This window comes from Triticum dicoccoides, chromosome 5B, assembly GCF_002162155.2.
Source record: "Triticum dicoccoides isolate Atlit2015 ecotype Zavitan chromosome 5B, WEW_v2.0, whole genome shotgun sequence".
Taxonomy (NCBI): Eukaryota; Viridiplantae; Streptophyta; class Magnoliopsida; order Poales; family Poaceae; genus Triticum; species Triticum dicoccoides.
In genome coordinates, this window is record NC_041389.1 from 73,120,992 (window position 1) to 73,144,764 (window position 23,773).

The window sequence follows — 23,773 nt, forward strand, 5'->3', positions numbered from 1 at the left end:
AGAATAAAATTAGGCATTTGAGAAGTTTTCTCCATGGCAGGGCCGGTCCTGAGATTTTGGGGGCCCGGGGCGAGATTAAAACTCGGGGCCCTTAAGATAGACATCTTAACACTAACGATCAATATACATATATATGAAATATTGTCTATAACAATGCATCCAAAAACAGAAAGTATATCAAATAATTTATAATTATTACCTTAAATTCAGAAATAAGATCATATACCTCAACATCACATGAACCATCAAGAGAGAAAGTTACCTACAAATTTTGTGCAACACTCTTAACGTTCATTATCATTCAGTGACTTCAGAGTGCCTGAGCTCAATAAAAATCTGAATATATCTTTAGACACCATGAGTTCTTTAAATCTGGCTTTAATAACGTTTTGATATGCTGTGGGGGTTTTACCCCACAGTTCACAGTCAAAAAAAAAAAGAAATGATCGCCATATCAACCAAAAAAACTATTTAACTTGAAGGTCTTCCCAGCTTCTAGAATTTCTTGTTGGAAATCATTTTCAAAAAATTGTTTCTTCCTCGTCGCACGACTTTTTACAAAAAATAATGGCTCTATACTCATTTTAGTTGTAATACCTTTGGCAATTAGCAAACTAGCAGAAAACTCCTCATCATTGTACTTCTCAAAATATCGTGTTATACCTTGTATTTTCTTCATCTTCGTCCTTTTATCGCTACCAGATGCATATTGTTTTCGGGCGACAAGATAAGACACAATGCTGAAACGGAAATTGCATCAACTGTTGAACAGTGCCGCCATGCCGGCTATGAACCAGGGGAATCACAATACGATTTACGAATATATGGCATACCTTGGACAGTAGAATCGGTGATGGACGTAAAGCAAAGCGGGGATATGACTGTTGGAAATATGCCCTAGAGGCAATAATAAAAGTATTATTATATTTCATTGTTCATGATAATTGTCTTTTGTTCATGCTATAACTGTATTATCCGGAAATCGTAATACACGTGTGAACACATAGACCACAATATGTCCCTAGTGAGCCTCTAGTTGACTAGCTCGTTGTGATCAACAGATAGTCATGGTTTCCTGACTATGGACATTGGATGTCGTTGATAACGGGATCACATCATTAGGAGAATGATGTGATGGACAAGACCCAATCCTAAGCATAGCATAAAGATCGTGTAGTTCGTTTGCTAGAGCTTTGCCAATGTCAAGTATCTCTTCCTTCGACCATGAGATCGTGTAACTCCCGGATACCGTAGGAGTGCCTTGGGTGTATCAAACGTCACAACGTAACTGGGTGACTATAAAGGTGCATTACAGGTATCTTCGAAAGTATCTGTTGGGTTGACACGGATCGAGACTGGGATTTGTCACTCCGTATGACGGAGAGGTATCTCTGGCCCACTCGGTAATGCATCATCATAATGAGCTCAAGGTGACCAAGGTGTTGGCCACGGGATCATGCATTACGGTACGAGTAAAGTGACTTGCCGGTAACGAGACTGAACAAGGTATTGGGATACCGACGATCGAGTCTCGGGCAAGTAACGTACCGATTGACAAAGGGAATTGCATACAGGGTTTGATCGAATCCTCGACATCGTGGTTCAACCGATGAAATCATCGAGGAGCATGTGGGAGCCAACATGGGTATCCAGACCCCGCTGTTGGTTATTGCCCGAGAGTCGTCTCGGTCATGTCTGCGTGTCTCCCGCACCCGTAGGGTCTACACACTTAAGGTTCGGTGACGCTAGGGTTATTAGGAAGACTAGTATGTGACTACCGAATGTTGTTCGGAGTCCCGGATGAGATCCTGGATGTCACGAGGAGTTCCGGAAGGGTCCGGAGGTAAAGATTTATATATGGTAAGTTGTTAAAAGGACACCGGAAAGTTTCGGGGGCGTACCGGTATTGTACCGGGGCCACCGGAAGGGTTCCGGAGGTCCACCGGGAGGGGCCACCCCTCCCGGGGGGCCACTTGGGCTCCGTGGGGAATTAGCCAGCCCCTGGTGGGCTGGGCGCACCCCCTCCCTTGGGCCCTTGCGCCTAGGGTTGAGGGGGGAACCCTAGAGGGGGCGCCCCCCCTTGCTTGGGGGGAAAGTTCCCCCTCCCCTTGGCCGCCGCCCCCTCTAGATGCATCTAGAGGGGCCGGCCCCCTTCTCCCTTCCCCCTATAAATAGAGGGGTGAGGGGAGGGCAGCCGCACCACAAGCCAAGGCGCAGCCCTCCCCTCCCCAACACCTCTCCTCCTCCGTTGTGTGCTCGGCGAAGCCCTGTCGGAGTACCGCTTCTCCACCATCACCACGCCGTCATGCTGCCGGTGGAGCTGTCTTCCTCAACCTCTCCTTCCTCCTTGCTGGATCAAGACGGAGGAGACGTCACCCGTACCGTACGTGTGTTGAACGCGGAGGTGCTGTCCGTTCAGCACTTGGACATCGGTGATTCGAATCACGTCGAGTACGACTCCATCATCACCTTGCAAGCTTCCGCACGCGATCTACAAGTGGTATGTAGATGCGAACTCTCTCCCATGACTCGTTGCTTAGATTAACTCATAGATGGATCTTGGTGAAACCGTAGGAAAAATTTTAATTTTCTGTAACGTTTCCCAATAGTGGTATCAGAGCTAGGTCTATGCGTAGTTCTCTAATGCACGAGTAGAACACAATTTGTTGTGGGCGTGGATCTTGTCAACTTACTTGCCTCTACTAGTCTTTTCTTGCTTCAATGGTATTGTGGGATGAAGCGGCCCGGACCAACCTTACACGTACGCTTACGTGAGACCGGTTCCACCGATTGACATGCACTAGTTGCATAAGGTGGCTGGCGGGTGTCTGCCTCTCCCACTTTAGTTGGAGCGGATTCGATGAACAGGGCCCTTATGAAGGGTAAATAGAAGTTGACAAAATCACGTTGTGGTTATTCGTAGGTAAGAAAACGTTCTTGCTAGAACCCAATCGCAGCCACGTAAAAGATGCAACAACAATTAGAGGACGTCTAACTTGTTTTTGCAGCGATTGATCATGTGATGTGATATGGCCAGAAGTTGTGATGAATGATGAATTGTGATGTATGAGATCATGTTCTTGTAATAGGATTCACGACTTGCATGTCGATGAGTATGACAACCGGCAGGAGCCATAGGAGTTGTCTTTATTTTTTGTATGACCTGCGTGTCATTAAAGAACGCCATGTAAACTACTTTACTTTATTGCTAAACACGTTAGGCATAGAAGTAGAAGTAGTCGTTGGCGTGACAACTTCATGAAGACACGATGATGGAGATCATGATGATGGAGATCATGATGATGGAGATCATGGTGTCAAGCCGGTGACAGGATGATCATGGAGCCCCGAAGATGAAGATCAATGGAGCTTTATGATATTGGCCATATCATGTCACAACTATATAATTGCATGTGATGTTTATTATGTTTATGCATCTTGTTTACTTAGGACGACGGTAGTAAATAAGATGATCCCTTACAAAATTTCAAGAAGTGTTCTCCCCTAACTGTGCACCGTTGCTACAGTTCGTCGCTTCTAAGCACCACGTGATGATCGGGTGTGATGGATTCTTAGGTTCACATACAACGGGTGTAAGACAGTTTTACACAGCGAAAACACTTAGGGTTAACTTGACGAGCCTAGCATGTATAGACATGGCCTCGGAACACGGAGACCGAAAGGTCGAACACAAGTCGTATGGAAGATACGATCAACATGAAGATGTTCACCGACGATGACTAGTCCGTCTCACGTGATGATCGGACACGGGCTAGTCGACTCGGATCGTGTAACACTTGGATGACTAGAGGGATGTCTAATCTGAGTGGGAGTTCATAATTTGATTAGAACTTTATTATCATGAACTTAGTCTAAAACCTTTGCAAATATGTCTTGTAGATCAAATGGCCAACGCTAATGTCAACATGAACTTCAACGCGTTCCTAGAGAAAACCAAGCTGAAAGATGATGGCAGCAACTATACGGACTGGGTCCGGAACCTGAGGATCATCCTCATAGCTGCCAGGAAGCAATATGTCCTAGAAGGACCGCTAGGTGACGCTCCCGTCCCAGAGAACCAAGACGTTATGAACGCTTGGCAAGCTCGTGCTGATGATTACTCCCTCGTTCAGTGCGACATGCTTTACAGCTTAGAACCGGGGCTCCAAAAGCGTTTTGAGCATCACGGAGCATATGAGATGTTCGAAGAGCTGAAACTAGTTTTCCAAGCTCATGCCCGGGTCGAGAGATATGATGTCTCCGACAAGTTCTACAGTTGTAAGATGGAGGAAAACAGTTCTGTCAGTGAGCACATCCTGAAGATGTCTGGGTTGCACAACCGTATGACCCAGCTGAACATTAACCTCCCAGATGAGGCGGTCATTGACAGAATCCTCCAGTCGCTCCCACCAAGCTACAAGAGCTTTGTGATGAACTACAACATGCAGGGGATGGTAAAGACCATTCCTGAAGTGTTCTCAATGCTGAAGTCAGCAGAGGCTGAAGTCAAGAAAGAACAACAAGTGTTGATGGTCAATAAGACCACTAAGTTCAAGAAAGGCAAGGGTAAGAAGAACTTCAAGAAGGACGGCAAAGATGTTGTCGCGCCCGGTAAGCCTTTTGCCGGGAAGAAGTCAAAGAATGGACCCAAGCCTGAGACTGAGTGCTTTTATTGCAAGGGGAAGGGTCACTGGAAGCGGAACTGCCCCAAATACTTAGCGGATAAGAAGGCCGGCAACACCAAAGGTATATTTGATATACATGTAATTGATGTGTACCTTACCAGTACTCGTAGTAACTCCTGGGTATTTGATACCAGTGCCGTTGCTCATATTTGTAACTCACAGCAGGAGCTGCGGAATAAACGGAGACTGGCGAAGGACGAGGTGACGATGCGCGTTGGGAATGGTTCCAGAGTCGATGTGATCGCCGTCGGCACGCTGCCTCTACATTTACCTACGGGATTAGTTTTAAACCTTAATAATTGTTATTTAGTACCAAGTTTGAGCATGAACATTGTATCTGGATCTCGTTTAATACGAGATGACTACTCATTTAAGTCTGAGAATAATGGTTGTTCGATTTATATGAGAGATATGTTTTATGGTCATGCTCCGATGGTCAATGGTTTATTCTTAATGAATCTCGAGCGTAATATTACACATGTTCATAGTGTGGATGCCAAAAGATGTAAAGTTGATAACGATAGTCCCACATACTTGTGGCACTGCCGCCTTGGTCACATTGGTGTCAAGCGCATGAAGAAGCTCCATGCTGATGGACTTTTAGAGTCTCTTGATTATGAATCGTTTGACACATGCGAACCGTGCCTCTTAGGCAAAATGACCAAGACTCCGTTCTCCGGAACAATGGAGAGAGCAACCAACTTGTTGGAAATCATACATACCGATGTGTGCGGTCCAATGAGCATTGAGGCTCGCGGAGGATATCGTTATGTTCTCACTCTCACTGATGACTTAAGTAGATATGGGTATGTCTACTTAATGAAACACAAGTCTGAGACCTTTGAAAAGTTCAAGGAATTTCAGAATGAGGTGGAGAATCAACGTGACCGAAAGATAAAGTTCCTACGATCAGATCGTGGAGGAGAATACTTAAGTCACGAATTTGGTACACACTTAAGGAAATGTGGAATCGTTTCACAACTCACGCCGCCTGGAACACCTCAGCGAAACGGTGTGTCCGAACGTCGTAATCGCACTTTATTGGATATGGTGCGGTCTATGATGTCTCTTACCGATTTACCGCTATCATTTTGGGGATACGCTCTAGAGACAGCTACATTCACTTTAAATAGGGCACCGTCTAAATCCGTTGAGACGACACCGTATGAATTATGGTTTGGGAAGAAACCTAAGCTGTCGTTTCTAAAAGTTTGGGGATGCGATGCTTATGTCAAGAAACTTCAACCTGAAAAGCTCGAACCCAAGTCGGAAAAATGCGTATTCATAGGATACCCTAAGGAAACTGCCGGGTATACCTTCTACTTAAGATCCGAAGGCAAGATCTTTGTTGCCAAGAATGGATGCTTTCTGGAAAAAGAGTTTCTCTCGAAAGAAGTAAGTGGGAGGAAAGTAGAACTCGATGAAGTACTACCTCTCGAACGGGAAAGTGGTGCAGCGCAGGAAACCGTTCCTGTGATGCCCACACCAACTGAAGAGGAAAACAATGATGATGATCAAGGTACTTCGGATCAAGTTGCTACTGAACTTCGTAGGTCCACGAGGACACGTTCCGCACCAGAGTGGTACGGCAACCCTGTCCTAGAAATCATGTTGTTAGACAACGGTGAACCTTCGAACTATGAAGAAGCGATGGCGGGCCCGTATTCCAACAAATGGCTTGAAGCCATGAAATCCGAGATAGAATCCATGTATGAAAACAAAGTATGGACTTTGACAGACTTGCCCGATGATCGGCGAGCGATAGAAAACAAATGGATTTTTAAGAAGAAGACGGACGCGGATGGAAATGTTACCATCTATAAAGCTCGACTTGTCGCTAAGAGTTATCGACAAATTCAAGGGATTGACTACGACGAGATATTCTCTCCTGTAGCGAAGCTGAAGTCCGTCCGAATCATGTTAGCAATTGCCACATACTATGATTATGAGATATGGCAGATGGACGTCAAAACAGCATTCCTTAACGAACATCTTAAGGAAGAGCTGTATATGATGCAGCCAGAAGGTTTTGTCGATCCTCAGAATGCTAACAAAGTATGCAAGCTCCAGCGATCCATTTATGGACTGGTGCAAGCATCTCGGAGTTGGAACATTCGCTTTGATGAGATGATCAAAGCGTTTGGGTTTATGCAGACTTATGGAGAAGCCTGCGTTTACAAGAAAGTGAGTGGGAGCTCTGTAGCATTTCTCCTGTTATATGTAGATGACATACTCTTGATGGGAAATGATACAAAACTTCTGGACAGCATTAAGGCCTACTTGAATAAGTGTTTTTCAATGAAGGACCTTGGAGAAGCTGCTTATATATTAGGCATCAAGATCTATAGAGATAGATCGAGACGCCTCATAGGTCTTTCACAAAGCACATACCTTGATAAGATTTTGAAGAGGTTCAAAATGGATCAGTCCAAGAAGGGGTTCTTGCCTATGTTACAAGGTGTGAGATTGAGCTCAGCTCAGTCACCGACCACGGCAAAAGATAAAGAAGAGATGAGTGTCATCCCCTATGCTTCAGCCATAGGATCTATTATGTATGCCATGCTGTGTACCAGACCCGATGTAAACCTTGCCGTAAGTTTGGTAGCAAGATACCAAAGTAATCCCGGAAAAGAACACTGGACAGCGGTCAAGAATATCCTGAAGTACCTGAAAAGGACGAAGGACATGTTTCTCGTTTATGGAGGAGACGAAGAGCTCGTCGTAGAGGGTTACGTCGACGCTAGCTTCGACTCAGATCTGGATGACTCTAAGTCACAAAACGGATACGTGTATATGTTGAATGGTGGAGCAGTAAGCTGGTGCAGCTGCAAGCAGAGCGTCGTGGCGGGATCTACGTGTGAAGCGGAGTACATGGCAGCCTCGGAGGCAGCGCATGAAGCGATTTGGGTGAAGGAGTTCATCACCGACCTAGGAGTCATACCCAATGCGTCGAGGCCGATCAAACTCTTCTGTGACAACACTGGAGCTATTGCCCTTGCCAAGGAGCCCAGGTTTCACAAGAAGACCAGGCACATCAAGCGTCGTTTCAACTCCATCCGTGAAAATGTTCAAGATGGAGACATAGAGATTTGCAAAGTGCACACGGATCTGAATGTCCCAGATCCGTTGACTAAACCTCTCTCGCGTGCAAAACATGATCAACACCAGAACTCTATGGGTGTTCGATTCATCACAATGTAACTAGATTGGTGACTCTAGTGCAAGTGGGAGACTGTTGGAAATATGCCCTAGAGGCAATAATAAAAGTATTATTATATTTCATTCTTCATGATAATTGTCTTTTGTTCATGCTATAACTGTATTATCCGGAAATCGTAATACACGTGTGAACACATAGACCACAATATGTCCCTAGTGAGCCTCTAGTTGACTAGCTCGTTGTGATCAACAGATAGTCATGGTTTCCTGACTATGGACATTGGATGTCGTTGATAACGGGATCACATCATTTGGAGAATGATGTGATGGACAAGACCCAATCCTAAGCATAGCATAAAGATCGTGTAGTTCGTTTGCTAGAGCTTTGCCAATGTCAAGTATCTCTTCCTTCGACCATGAGATCGTGTAACTCCCGGATACCATAGGAGTGCCTTGGGTGTATCAAATGTCACAACGTAACTGGGTGACTATAAAGGTGCATTACAGGTATCTCCGAAAGTATCTGTTGGGTTGACACGGATCGAGACTGGGATTTGTCACTCCGTATGACGGAGAGGTATCTCTGGGCCCACTCGATAATGCATCATCATAATGAGCTCAAGGTGACCAAGGTGTTGGCCACGGGATCATGCATTACGGTACGAGTAAAGTGACTTGCCGGTAACGAGACTGAACAAGGTATTGGGATACCGACGATCGAGTCTCGGGCAAGTAACGTACCGATTGACAAAGGGAATTGCATACAGGGTTTGATCGAATCCTCGACATCGTGGTTCAACCGATGAAATCATCGAGGAGCATGTGGGAGCCAACATGGGTATCCAGACCCCGCTGTTGGTTATTGCCCGAGAGTCGTCTCGGTCATGTCTGCGTGTCTCCCGAACCTGTAGGGTCTACACACTTAAGGTTCGGTGACGCTAGGGTTATTAGGAAGACTAGTATGTGACTACCGAATGTTGTTCTGAGTCCCGGATGAGATCCTGGATGTCACGAGGAGTTCCGGAAGGGTCCGGAGGTAAAGATTTATATATGGGAAGTTGTTAAAAGGACACCAGAAAGTTTCGGGGGCGTACCGGTATTGTACCGGGGCCACCGGAAGGGTTCCGGAGGTCCACCGGGAGGGGCCACCCCTCCCGGGGGGCCACTTGGGCTGCGTGGGGAATTAGCCAGCCCCTGGTGGGCTGGGCGCACCCCCTCCCTTGGGCCCTTGCGCCTAGGGTTGAGGGGGGAACCCTAGAGGGGGCGCCCCCCCTTGCTTGGGGGGCAAGTTCCCCCTCCCCTTGGCCGCCGCCCCCCCCCCTCTAGATGCATCTAGAGGGGCCGCCCCCCTTCTCCCTTCCCCCTATAAATAGAGGGGTGAGGGGAGGGCAGGCGGATCACAAGCCAAGGCGCAGCCCTCCCCTCCCCAACACCTCTCCTCCTCCGTTGTGTGCTCGGCGAAGCCCTGTCGGAGTACCGCTTCTCCACCATCACCACGCCGTCATGCTGCCGGTGGAGCTGTATTCCTCAACCTCTCCGTCCTCCTTGCTGGATCAAGACGGAGGAGACGTCACCCGTACCGTACGTGTGTTGAACGCGGAGGTGCTGTCCGTTCAGCACTTGGACATCGGTGATTCGAATCACGTCGAGTACGACTCCATCATCACCTTGCAAGCTTCCGCACGCGATCTACAAGTGGTATGTAGATGCGAACTCTCTCCCATGACTCGTTTCTTAGATGAACTCATAGATGGATCTTGGTGAAACCGTAGGAAAATTTTTAATTTTCTGCAACGTTCCCCAACAATGACAGGGCCCCAAGGAATTGAAATCGGCGGCAAGCTGCTGACGATCTGAAATAGGACGAAAATTGGGATCAGAAGGAAAGGGAAAAGGAGCATCGGGCGCGTAGTCACGAACAGAGGAAGCATCGGCGGCCTGGAGTCGTTGCGTCAGTGCGAGATGTAATAGGAAGAGATCAATTACGTTTTTTTGAGACAATTTTCTTTTTATACGTGAAAGAAGGAAGGGAACGATCGCTGCCTCCACGTCCCGCTGACTGCGCTGCTGCACGAGCGTATGCCTCCATGCCGCGTGAGGCCCAGTTGCCTAGCCCGATAGGGAGTTTTTCTATTGTGGAAAACGTTGGGCCATAACCTACGTACCTGGGGGAGGGGCCCCTAGACTTTGGGGGCCCGGGGCGGCCGCCCCCCTGCCCCTCCCCAGGGTCGGCCCTGCTCCGTGGGTGGGCTAAGCATCTCAGCGGGGCTTATAAGATTGCAAAGGAACAGCTCCTTTCACTTATTCAGTCCTTAGATGTAAAAGCAGAAACCACAGTCCTGCCAGCCTCGGAGCTTCATGCCAAGCTAGATGCGGAGATGAGGCTGAAAGAGCTCCTTCGTGAGGAAGAGTTAAAGTAGGCACTCCGGGCCATGGTCCGAAGAGTAGTCCAGGGGGACGCGAACACACAATTCTTCCACATGATCGCTAATGGTAAACATAGAAAGAAGAGGATCTTTCAGCTTGAGCAAGATGAGGGAACGATTCTTGGACAGGAAAACTTAAAGTTATATATTACTGAGTATACAAGCAGCTGTTTGGGCCTCCAAAGGATAATTGTGTGTCGCTGGATGAGTCTAGGATTGAGGATGTGCCTCAACTTACGGCTGTTGAGAATGATATTTTAGCTGCTCCTTTCTCTGAGAAAGAGGTGATTGAGGCCATTGCCCAGGTGAAGAATAATAAAGCTCCTGGCCCGGATGGTTTCCTGGCTGAGTTCTATAAGAAGTGTTGGCACATTATTAAAGGAGATCTGTTGCCGTTGTTCAATGATTTATTCTCTGGCCAGCTTCACCTTTTTCAGCTTAATTTTGGAACGATAACCCTTCTTCCTAATGTCTCCTATTCTGTTCAACATCATAGTTGACATGTTGGCAATTTTGATAGGTAGGGCAAAGGAGGCCGGGCAGGTGGGTGGCTTGGTGCCACATCTAGTTGATGGTGGTGTGTCCATCCTGCAGTACGCTGATGATACAATCATCTTTATGGAGCACGACTTGGCAAAAGTGAGAAATATGAAGCTGGTGTTATGCTTATTTGAACAATTGACCGGGTTGAAGATTAACTTCCATAAAAGCAAGTTGTTCTGTTTTGGTAGAGCCAAAGAGGAACAAGAGGCATATAAGCAATTGTTTGGATGCGAATTGGGAGCATTACCTTTTACTTACCTAGGTATTCCCATTCACCATCGTAAGCTGAAAAACAGCGAATGGAAGTGTATCGAGGATCGGTTTGAGAAGAAACTAAGTTGCTGGAAGGGCAAACTCATGTCTTATGGAGGCCGATTGATTCTTATTAATTCGGTGCTCACGAGTATGCCCATGTTTCTTTTGTTCTTCTTTGAAGTACCAGTTGTGGTTAGGAAAAGGCTGGACTTCTATCGGTCCCGTTTCTTCTGGCAGAGTGATGAACTTAAGAGAAAGTACCGACTAGCCAAATGGGATGTTATTTGCCGACCAAAAGACCAAGGGGGTCTTGGTATTGAAAATCTTGAAGTCAAGAACAGATGCCTCCTCAGTAAGTGGCTATATAAGTTATCCTCCGAAACTGAGGCAACCTGGGTGCAGATCCTTCGTAGCAAGTATCTGCACTCTAAGACGTTGTCGCAGGTGATAGTGAGACCGACTGACTCATCGTTTTGGAAGGGGCTTATGACAGTCAAAGCTACTTTCTTTAATAGAACAAAGTTTATTGTCAGTAATGGCAACAACACTCGCTTTTGGGAGGATACTTGGCTGGGTGAAACGCCATTGGCGCTTCAGTATCTGTCTCTGTATCATATTGTGTAGTGACGTGATGCTCTGGTTGCCACGATTTTGCAGTCTACTCCCCTTAATATTCAATTTAGGAGGGTGCTTTTTGGTGACCGGTGGGAAGCCTGGATTCATCTGGTGAGTAGACTAATGGAGCTTCAGCTTACTCATCAGCCCGACCAGTTGTGTTGGAAGCTTACTAGGACGGGTGAATTCACTGTAAATTTGATGTATATTGATGTCATCAACTCTAGTGTTGTTCCTAGTTCCAAACATGTTTGGAAAGTCAAGGTTTCATTAACGAGCTTAACAAGCTAAACGAGCCAGCTCGTGAGTTATACGAGTCGAGCCAATCTTGACTTTGAGCTCGTTATAGTAACGAGTCGAGTCAAGCTAGCTCGTTAATGAAACGAGTTTTAGCGAGCCGAGTCGAGCTGGCTCGGCTCAGCTCGAATTCCACCCCTAGTTTGTACATAAACAAATCATCTTAACAAAAGATAATTTGGTTAAACGCAACTGGACAGGATCTACTAGGTGTAGTTTCTGTGATGGGGATGAATCTATCAAGCATCTTTTCTTTGATTGCCCGTTGGCGAGAGTGTTGTGGCGCACGGTGCAAATTGCTTTTAACTTTACTCCTCCGAATTCAGTCAGGTCGTTATTTGGAACGTGGCTTGTTGGGATAGAGTCCGAAATAGCTAGACAAATTCGAGTAGGAGGATGTGCGTTGTTATGGGCAATTTGGAACTGCAGAAATGATTTGGCTTTTAACAGAACAACAACTATTAATTTTTTGCAGGTGTTATTCCGGGCTACTACGCTAATCCGTATGTGTTCCTTACTCACTCCGACGGAGGCCAGGGAGCATTTGGTTACTGGATCTATCCGGTGGGAGATTGTAGCGCAGGATATCTTCAACCGGTTTGGATGGCGATCATGTAATAGGATAGGCGATTAGTTTACCTACCTTTCTTTTGCCAGCCGGTTGTGGCTTTTGGGCCTTGTTGCTTTTGGCTTTGTGGCTCTTTGTGAGCTAGCCTTTTTCTGTTTGCAGACTGCAATACCTTGTTAAACTACTTTATTTTTAATAAATGTTGCTGTATGCATCATTTTGATGCAGAGGCCGGGGAATCCCCCCTTTCCGGAAAAAAAGAAAATCATCCTCTGGCCGCATCATGTATGTCGCTACCGGCATCTTCGCCGGGAGGCTTGGCAGCGGCGCCTCTAACCGCAGCACGCTGACGGCCTGCCTGATGGACGGCCTCAGGCCAAGGTCGGGGTGCCCGCACCAGAGCCCAACCATCATGACACGCTCCATCTCTTTCTTGTCGAACTTGTCGTCTAGCCGCGCGTCGGCTGCCTCCAGGATGGCCCCTCTGCCATATGACTCCCATACCCACTTCAATAGGTGAACAACTGCTCCACCATCGTCTTCTTGGACCACAGCCGGCGTCCGGCCACAAGCCATCTCGAGTAGGACAACGCCGAATCTGTACACGTCGGACTCCACACTGGTCGTGCCCACGAACACGCACTTTGGGTCCATGTAGCCAAGCGTCCCTGCTGCGCCTGTCGTGAATGAGCCCCGGCCATCACAAATGAACCTGCAATCCCGAAGTCACCGAGCTTTGCATTGAAGGACACGTCCAGCATGATGTTGCTCGGCTTGATGTCCCTGTGCACGACGCGCTGCTCCATGTCCTTGTGCAGGTACTGCAGCCCGGAGTCAATGCCAAGTGCGACCCCATATCTGACTGCCCATGGCAGCAGGTGGTCAGGCTTGTACAGGTGAGCGTCAAGGCTGCCATTGGGCATCAGCTCGTAGATGAGTAGAAGATCATCGTCGTCGCCCCCTTAGAACCATCCAACAAGCGGCACGAGGTTCCGGTGCCGGAGGCGGCTAATGATCTTTACCACTGAGACAAACTCCTTCCAGCCCTGGCGAGAGGTCTTGGACACTTTCTTCACGGCAATGTGAAGGTTCGTGTCATGGAGGAATCCTCGGTACATGGACCCGAAGCCTCCTTCACCTAGCTTGTTCCTGCCGGAGAAGCTGTCTGTGGCGGCCACAAGCTCATCGAATGTGAATCACCTTGGCCCTGTCCCTTGCTCGAGCTCGCCTTGATATATGCTTTTGCCGCGGAAGTACTCTTTCAGCGGCTCTGATGTCACAACTGCTGGAATTTTGTCTATTTTGGGCTAGCCCAATAGCAGTTTCAGAAATTCCTAGTAAATCCTAGAGGCCCACGCAGCCCATTCGTGCAAGGCAAGAGGTGGAACTAAAGTTTAGTCCCACATTGCTAGTTTAGAGGGAGTTGGACCTCTTTATAAGGGAGGTTCTTTCCCCACATATGTGAGCATGAGAACAAGAGGGACATCCACGCGTGCTCCTCCGCCGCCGCCCGCCTCGCCTCGCCACGCCATGCCTCGCCTCGGGTCGATAGCCCTCTCGCCTCCTTCTCTTGCGCCTATAAAAGGGAGGTCGCTCCTCTTAGAGAGACGCACCAGAACTACTTCCTCCTCTCGCCACCGGTTCATGAACACTGCGCTGCTGCTACAATCTTCCTCATCCCGGCTTGCGGCGTGCACCGCAGGTCGGGGCAGTAGGCTACGCCCCAGACTCCGACGACTTCTTCCCTGACGTCGACAACCTCTTCGACGACATGGCCACCGATGATGTCGACCCCAAGTCCAGTGCCTCTGATCCTGTTGTTGTCCCGTACGTGTTCTTGTTTTTCCTGTTAGAGGTCATGTCACAGTTCCTTCTTCTAGTGTTTGCCCTAGACATGTTAGGCTCTACTTCATATATACATCTTGATCTACTGTCTGCTCTAGAGATGATCGGTTCTAGCTCATATATGCAGATGTTATTTACCTTCTCTTTCTCAAATAGCATGGCTTGTTTTATCACTGCTATACTATTCATGCTTTATCTAGTATTTCTGTTAATAAAATCATTCAGTAAATTGCTCATATTTCCAACAATACAAAAACCTTATGATATTCAATTTACCCCAAGTGGTTTTGCTGCTTCCATGAGACCTCCTATGTTTGAGGGTATCCACTATAAGAGGTGGCGTGTGAGAGCAATCTTATGGTTACAAACCATGTGTTGCTATGACACCACTCTTGGCAAATCTGAAGGAGAGCAAGATGCTCAACAAGCACAAGCTTTTCAGAAAATGGATACCCTGTTTAAGGCTGCTCTCTTGAGCGTTCTTGGTGAGAACATAGTTGATGCTTATGCGTCAATTGATAATGAAAAATATATGTGGGACACACTTGAGGCCAAGTTTGGGGTCTCGGATGCTGGCACTGAGCTGTACATCATGGAGCAATTTAATGACTACAGGATGACTGAAGAGTGCTCCGTGGTTGAGCAAGCTCATGAGATACAGTCATTTTCTAGAGAACTTGAGCACTTCAATTGTATCCTACCGGACAAGTTTATTGCCGGAGGTATCATCACTAAGCTTCCTCCCACGTGGAGGAACTTTGCTACCTCACTGAAGCATAAGAGGCAGGAGTTTTCCGTTTCGGATCTCATTGGTACTCTTGATGTGGAAGAAAAGGCGAGAGCAAAGGACAACCGTGCTCGAGGTATTGAGGGAGGTTCTAGTGCCAATCTAGTATAGAAGAAGAACTTCCAGCCCCACAAGTTCAAGAACAAGGGCAAGTTCGATGGTAAAGCAAAGTTTGATGGGAAGAACAAGGCTGTGCAGCACACGAACTTCAAGAAGAAGAATCAAGAAGAAAGGTGTTTGTCATGTGTGTGGGGATCCCGATCATTGGACTCCTAGTTGCCCTAATCGCTATGACAAGCGTCATCCTGGGAAAGGCGGCAAGACCGCTAATGTTGTCATTAGAGACACTGACTTGAAGGATGCTGGGTATGGTATATTTCCCACTATTCTTTCAGTATGTCATTCTCCTGATTGGTTGATTGACACTAGTGTTAATGTGCATGTATGCGGTGATATTTCCATGGTTTTGTCTTATCAGACCGCAGGGACTTCAACCGTGCTGATGGGCAACGGTTCAAGTGCTTCTCTTCGTGGTGTTGGCATGGTCGATCTGAAGTTTACTTCGAGGAAGATCGTGCGGCTGAAGAACGTGCATTATGTCCCCTCCGTCAATAAAAATCTTGTTAGCGGATCTCTTCTGTGTAGAGATGGCTACAAGCTTGTCTTTGAGTCGAATAAATTATAATTTCCAAGTATGAAACCTTTGTTGGTAAAGGCTATGAGTCAGGAGGCCTGTTTCATTTATCCTTATCAGACGTTTGCAATAAAGTTGTTAATCATATTTGAAACAATAGTGAATCAAATGTGTGGCATTCACGTCTCTGTCATGTTAACTTTGGTTGCATGTCGCGACTAGCGAAGTTAAACTTAATCCCTAGTTTCACCACTGTCAAGGGATCTAAGTGTCAAGTGTGCGTGCAAGCTAAGCAACCTCGTAAGTCTCATGTGACTGCGGAAATGAGAAATCTTGCACCACTAGAGCTCGTACATTCAGATCTATGTGAAATGAATGGTGTTTTGACAAAAGGTGGAAAGAAGTATTTTATGACATTGATTGATGACTCCACTAGATACTGCCATGTGTATCTTCTGAAATCTAAGGATGAGGCTTTGAACTACTTCAAGATCTATAAAGCTGAAGCGGAAAACCAACTTGATCGAAAGATCAAGAGGCTTAGGTCCGACCGTGGTGGAGAGTATTTCTCAAATGAATTTGATTCCTTTTGTGCGGAACATGGTATAATCCATGAGAGGACGCCTCCCTATTCACCTCAGTCAAATGGGGTGGCCGAAAGAAAGAACCATACTCTAACTGATTTGGTTAACGCCGTGTTGACACATCGGGTCTCTCCAAGGCATGGTGGGGGGAGGCGACATTGACTGCATGTCATGTCCTAAACCGAGTTCCCACAAAGAACAAAGAGATAACTCCATTCGAGGAATGAGAGAAGCAAAGGTTAAATCTCTATTATCTACGAACCTGGGGTTGTTTGGCGAAAGTCAATGTGCCAATTCCAAAGAAGCGAAAGCTGGGACCAAAAACTGTGGATTGTGTTTTCCTGGGATATGCTTTTCATAGCATTGGCTATAGGTTCTTGGTTGTAAAATTTGAGGTACCTGACATGCATGTCAGTACGATCATGGATTCAAATGATGCGACTTTCTTTGAAGATATCTTTCCCATGAAGGATATGGCTACCTCATCTAATCAGGAGATGTCTAGTTCATTGAATCAGGAACCAGTTATAATTACTGAACCTGTCATTTTGATGAAACACTTTGAAACCTATGGAGGAGAACAATGAAGTTCCTACTAGGAGCAAGAGACAGAGGACTGCACAGTCCTTTGGTGATGATTTTCTTGTGTATCTCATAGATGACACTCCCAGTTCTATTTCAGAGGCCTATGCATCTGAAGATGCTGACTACTAGAAGGAAGCAGTTCGTAGCGAGATGGATTCCATCTTGGCGAATGAAACTTGGGAGGTAACTGATCGTCCTTATGGGTGCAAACCTATAGGATGCAAATGGGTATTCAAGAAGAAGCTTAGGCCTGATGGTACTATTGAAAAGTACAAGGCTCGGTTCGTGGCTAAGGGTTATACCCAAAAGGAAGGTGAAGACTTCTTTGATACTTACTCACCTGTGGCTCGACTGACCACTATTCGAGTTCTACTTTCACTAGCTGCCTCACATGGTCTTCTCGTTCATCAAATGGATGTTAAGACTGCTTTCCTAAATGGAGAGTTGGACGAGGAAATTTATATGGAACAACCAGATGGATTTGTAATAGATGGTCAGGAAGGGAAAGTGTGAAAGTTGCTGAAGTCTTTGTATGGACTACAGCAAGCACCCAAACAGTGGCATGAGAAGTTCGAAAGAACTTTAACAGCTGCAGGCTTTGTTGTGAACGAAGCTGGCAAATGTGTGTACTATCGCCATGGTGGGGGCGAGGGAGTTATGCTTTGCTTGTATGTTGATGACATACTGATTTTCGGAACAAATCTGAATGTCATTAAGGAGGTCAAGGATTTCCTATCTCGTTGTTTTGAGATGAAGGATTTAGGGGTGGCTGATGTCATTCTGAGCATCGAGTTGTTGAGAGACGATGATGGTGGGATTACATTGCTTCAATCTCACTATGTGGAAAAGATCTTGAGTCGCTTTGGCTACAGTGACTGCAGGCCCTCTCCAACACCATATGATGCTAGTGTATTGCTTCGAAAGAATCGAAGAATTGTTGGAGACCAATTGAAATATTCTCAGATTATTGGCTCGCTTATGTACTTAGCCAGTGCTACAAGACCTGACATCTCTTTTGCTGTTAGCAAACTGAGCCGGTTTGTCTCAAAACCAGGAGATGTGCATTGTAAAGCTCTAGATAGAGTTTTGCGTTATTTGAAAGGCACTGTGAATTATGGAATTCACTACACTGGGCACCCAAAGGTGCTTGAAGGGTATAGTGACTCAAAATGGATCTCAGATGCTGATAAGATAAAGGCCGCGAGCGGATATGTATTCACTCATGGAGGTGGCGCTGTTTCTTGGAAGTCTTGCAAGCAGACCATCTTAACGAGGTCAACAATGGAAGCAGAACTCACAGCACTAGATGCAGCTACGGTCGAAGCAGATTGGCTTCGCCGGCTCTTGAATGACTTACCTGTTGTTGAGAAACATATACCGGGTATCCTTATGAACTGCGACAATCAAACTGTGATCACGAAAGTGAACAGCTCAAAGGATAACATGAAGTCATCAAGACACATTCAGAGAAGGTTAAAGTTTGTCGGAAAAATGAGAAACTCCGGAGTTATTGCATTGGATTATATCTAAACGTCTAAAAATATGGCAGATCCTTTCACTAAGGGTCTATCATGTAATGTGATAGATAATGCATCGAGGGAGATGGGTATGAGACCCACAACATGAGTTGTTCAAAGTGGTAACCTATTCTTTGTGATCGGAGATCCCGTGAATTAGATGTGGAAGACAAGTTGTTGGTCAACTGGGAGGAGAGTATCCTTACTGTTAAAAATACCACTCCATGAAGATGCAATACTCTCCTAATCTACATGGCAGGTTGATGTACATCTTAATGTGTTCTAAGTGGCTCTTTGAAGCAGAGATATTGTCCTGCAGAACATCTTTTGATGAACACACCTATATGAGTCTCATTGTTAAACGTCGCAATCTATGAGAATAGGGTTCTCTCTGGTAAACTCATGAAAGGTCTCGGAGTATGACGCATAAGCTTCACCCGCGGAGAAGACCCACGGTAGCCACGTATCGGTCAAGGCTTCGTGTGAAGCTAGATTCGCAAAAAACTTGCAGTTCAAGGCCCAGTCCACTGTTCAATTTGCTTACTAGTGTAGCATAGAGTTCTAGGTGGAAGTTCAACTTAACAGTCTCCACTGCAGTACCGGTATATAAAACAGTGTTTTGGAACCAAAGGCAAATTTTGTGTGCCTCTGGGATCTAATGGGGGATTGCTGGAATTTTTTCTATTTTGGGCCAGCCCAATAGCAATTTCAGAAATTCCTAGTAAATCCTAGAGGCCCACGCAGCCCATTCGTGTAAGGCAAGAGGTGAAACTAAAGTTTAGTCCCACATTGCTAGTTTAGAGGGAGTTGGACCTCTTTATAAGGGAGGTTCTTTCCCCACATGTATGAGCATGAGAACAAGAGGGACATCCACGCGCGCTCCTCCTCCGCCGCCCGCCTCGTCTCGCCACGCCACGCCACGCCACGCCACGCCACGCCACGACGTGCCACGCCGCGCCGCGCCATGGGTTGCGGGAATGAGCCGAGCCGATGTCTAAATTTTTGCCACGCACTACGGGTATACGAAAGGTCAGACGGAAATTGAAAAGATTTTTGCGATAGTGGAGTTTGAATGCGAATGGTACAGCCCTTCGGCTGCTGGCTGTTCGCTTCCTCTCCGTCTCTTCGATTCGCCTCCCATCGCTGCCCTCTCGCCTCCTTCTCTTGCGCCTATAAAAGGGAGGTCGCTCCTCTCAGAGAGACGCACCAGAACTACTTCCTCCTCTCGCCACCGGTTCTTCAACACTGCACTGCTGCTACAATCTTCCTCATCCCGGCTTGCGATGTGCACCGCAGGTTGGGACAGTAGGCCTCCGAAACCGCACCTCTTTGAGTCCTGTACGGAGAAGGGTGATAAGGTTTTTGGGGAGCGCTTCGCGCGACTACTGACTTCTTCGTCACGGACGCCCCGGACTCCGACGACTGCTTCCCCAACGACGACTTCTTCCCTGACGTCGACAACCTCTTCGACGACATGGCCACCGATGATGTCGACCCGAAGTCCAGTGCCTCTGCTCCTGCTACTGTCCCGTACGTGTTCTTGTTTTTCCTGTTAGAGGTCATGCCACGGTTCCTTCTTCTAGTGTTTGCCCTAGACATGTTAGGCTCTACTTCATATATACATCTTGATCAACTGTCTGCTCTAGAGATGATCGCTTCTAGCTCATATATGCATATGTTATTTACCTTCTTTTTCTCAAATCGCATGGCTTATTTTATCACTGCTATACTAGTCATGCTTTATCTAGTATTTCTGTTAATAAAATCATTCGGTAAATTGCTCATATTTCCAACAACAACCACCCCGGCCGCCGCCATCCTTATTCGCCACCAGTTAAACAGGAACCGAACCAATAGGCCGATCATAAAGAGCACGAGCACCACGGCGCCGATAATAAGACACAGGATGATAGCCACCTTTCGCCGTTTTTCCTACGCTCCAACTCTTGGGCTTTCATCTCCTTCTCATAACTCTCGCTGTACGGTGTACCTGTCCAGCCACACCGTGGACGGCCTGTCGGCAAGGATGGCGTAACCCAGGTAGCAACTGTACCCCTTGATGGAGCCGCCGCTGTTGTTCGGGAACAATTGCGGCAGCTGATCGGTGTAGTAGGAGAGGCAGCATGTGCACTCGCTCGCCGGCAGGTCCCTAGTACACTGCACCACCGCCCGCACCCACTGTGTGTCGGTGAACTGCTGCGTGCCCTCGGCGATCCGCTCGTCCGCTTGGCCGGCCTTCACCGTGAGCCGATTAATCAACTCGAATCTCATGTGGCTCATGCCAGCCGTGTCCACAACGTACCCTTCGAGTGGGATCAATGGGTTGTATTGTACCAAGTTCGATCCACCACGTAGGGCGCGACAGCAAGGTTGGTGATGGAGAGGTCGGCGACGGAGAAGAAGGACTCGCTGGAGTACCGAAGGGTGCAGGCGTTGTAGACAGCGTGAACCGTCCGGCTGTTTGGGCACAGCTTCATGATGCCCTTGGGTGCGAGTGTGAGGCTTCGGGTCCAGCCTCGTCGATCGGTATCTCCAGCATAGCACATGAAGAGGCCGAAGACCTCGTCGCCCGCCGCCCCTAGCCTGCCGTTGAAGAAGTCGCCGGCGTTGGCGGCGGCCATAGGGATGGACGAGTGAATTGCAAAAAACATCGACACTTCAGGCAAGGTTTGCAGGAACCACACATTTACGGAATTGTGCCAAAAAGCACTAATTTTTTTCATAATTTTTTGCAAAAAAACACTAGTTGGCAGCTTTGGTCGTTTTGATGACGATTATGACATGTGGGTCCCGGAAATGATGATGTGGCGTAACTGATGATGCTAGAGGTCGTTAGAGATAATTTTTACCAAAAACTCCCTCACTTCTTTAAAAAAAACACCCGTGGTCAAACTAAGAAAACACCCCTGCGCATAGGACGGCCGGACCTTGCCTCCGCCGCCGGCCTCGGGTCGTACACCTCTGGATCAGGAACATCGGACCAAACCGAGCACCGCCATGGCCGTCGCTTGTCGTTGACGTGGCTGGAGACAACCACGAGCTTCAGCATCATGTGCATCTGCCTTGCCCTGTCTCCCTCTCACTCCTGCTTCATTGACTGAGCCAGGGACACGCCATAGCCGTCGGCAGCGACCTTGCTCTCCAACCTCGGTCATGGCGCACCACCATCAAATTAGCCACCGGCAGACTCCTTCGGTCCTCATCCTAGACACCGTCTGGTCCGCAGCGCCAACGCCGACCTCCTGGACATCCCAGCGTCAAGCTCCGCCAGCACGCACGGGCACCGGAAGCCCGGGTCCGAGCTCGCGGGCACGCTGCCTGCCGCTGCCCTTGCCCCAGCTGGCCGCCACCGGATCGACCTCCATCGCCCCCCCCCGCCCTGCAGCATGGCCGACTGGCCGCGGCCGGCGCGGCTGCAGCTCGCGGCCGCCAGGGCTGCTGCTCGCGCCCATCTGCGGCCACCGCGGTTGATGCTCACGCCCGTGCGCGGCCACCGCGGCTACTGCTCCGGTGTCACGCTCCCCCAGCAGCTTCGCCCCCGCAAAAGCTGCTGCTGCTGCCGGTGCTCCGGCGCCCGCGGCAGCTGCTGCTCCGGTGGGGAAGGGGGCCGGAGAGAAGACGCGAGGAGGAGGGGGCTGATTGCTTTTTAAGTTTTTGAAGAACGGCGTCACCTGCGAACCGTTACGCCACGTCATCATTTCCGGTACCCATCTGTCATAATCGTCATCAAAACGACCAAAGCTGCCAACTAGTGTTTTTTGCAAAAAATTATGAAAAAATTAGTGCTTTTTGGCACCATTTCGTAAATGTGTGGTTCCTGCAAACCTTGCCTGAAGTGTCGATGTTTTTTGCAATTCACTCGGGATGGACAACAGAAGCCGATCGAGGCTCACGTGGTACTGGCTTCCGTCGCTGTAGTGGCCAGCAGTCGAGCACGTGATCACGGATGGCCGCAGGGGCTGGGTCATCTCCAGTGGCGGAGCTATGTGTGCTCCTGGGGTGGCTGTGGCCCCCCAATCTTGGCAAAAAGTCTGAAAGAATTTTATTTAAAGGGTTTAGATGAGGATAAATTTAGCATTTGGCCCCCTTAGGTCTGCATGTTTTATCATTTGCCACCCCGAATTTTCTCCCCAGCTCCGCCACTGGTCATCTCGTTGCTGACAGTGTCGCCGTCAAAAAGTGGGCGGGCTTGGCATGTGGCGACGACGGCTAGGAGTGGGAGTAGCATCAGAAGATGAAGGCATGAAGGTGAAGCCATGGCCAACCAGCAGAGGACCTCTCGATAAAGGTATATGCATAGAGAGGAGAGAGAGCAGCCATGCTTCGGTCGTAGTCTGATTGGAGAATGACCGCCGCTCCATGTTCAATATTCCACCGGCGCGTGATACTTTTCAAGTTTGGGATCTGACTACATGCTCGGTCAACTTTGGTGGGCACAGAGCACTGTTTTGGCCATAGTAAACTACAATTAAACTATGGATTCATATGATGCAGAGGAGGCTGACTGTGCTTTCTCTCTTCCGTTATAAAGCAATGAAATAGAAACAAAACCGAATTTGGAGGTTAGTGAAATAGAGACAAGTTCCCTCCACTACACTTTGAATTATCCCGGTCAGAGCAACGTGTGATATTCAACTTAGAAAGCGACTAGCAAACCAACCTACTATTGGATGGTTAGGATGACAGGTGATATCCCAGTGCCAAATCCCAGACTTGACACTGGTCCGTGCATTTTTCTGGATTTATTTCAGGCCTTCTGACGATCTGCGTTTTGTGGGAGGAGACTTTCCGTCGACTATAAAGGCGTATGTGGCGACTTCTTCAATCTCAAGATGAAATATCACTCAGTCATTCAGAGGTGCTCATAGAGATAGGATGTGCATGTGTGCATTCTTATGGGCGAGTGTATGTGCATATGCCTCTGTACTGTATTAAAAAACTCGGTGTCAAGCCGGAGGAATGTGAGGATGAGGCCAAATTATCATGCCTAGCCATGTCACATCGTACATTTGATTTGAAATTAAAGCAAGCTCCCGTAGCTTAGTTCCAACCGGGGGCCTCCGGTAAAGGTCAAGGGGTAGAGACTAGGTCTAAGTGCCTTTGTCAAAGCCATGAACCCGGCCTCGGCCCAGGCCCCGATGGGTTGCCGGTCCGCTTTTTTCAGGCTTTCTGGCTGATGGTCAAAGAGATCATCCTTGACCTACTCCGTGAGTTCTCTAGGGAAACATTAGACATGTCCCGGCTTTACTATGGGATCATCTCCCTGATTCCCA

The 23,773-nt window shown here is 47.8% G+C and overlaps 1 pseudogene; it reads right to left on the bottom strand.

Annotated features, from left to right (window-relative positions):
- Positions 1 to 12,740: 12,740 nt before the first annotated feature.
- Positions 12,741 to 22,758, bottom strand: LOC119309108 (annotated as a pseudogene).
- Positions 22,759 to 23,773: the final 1,015 nt, after the last annotated feature.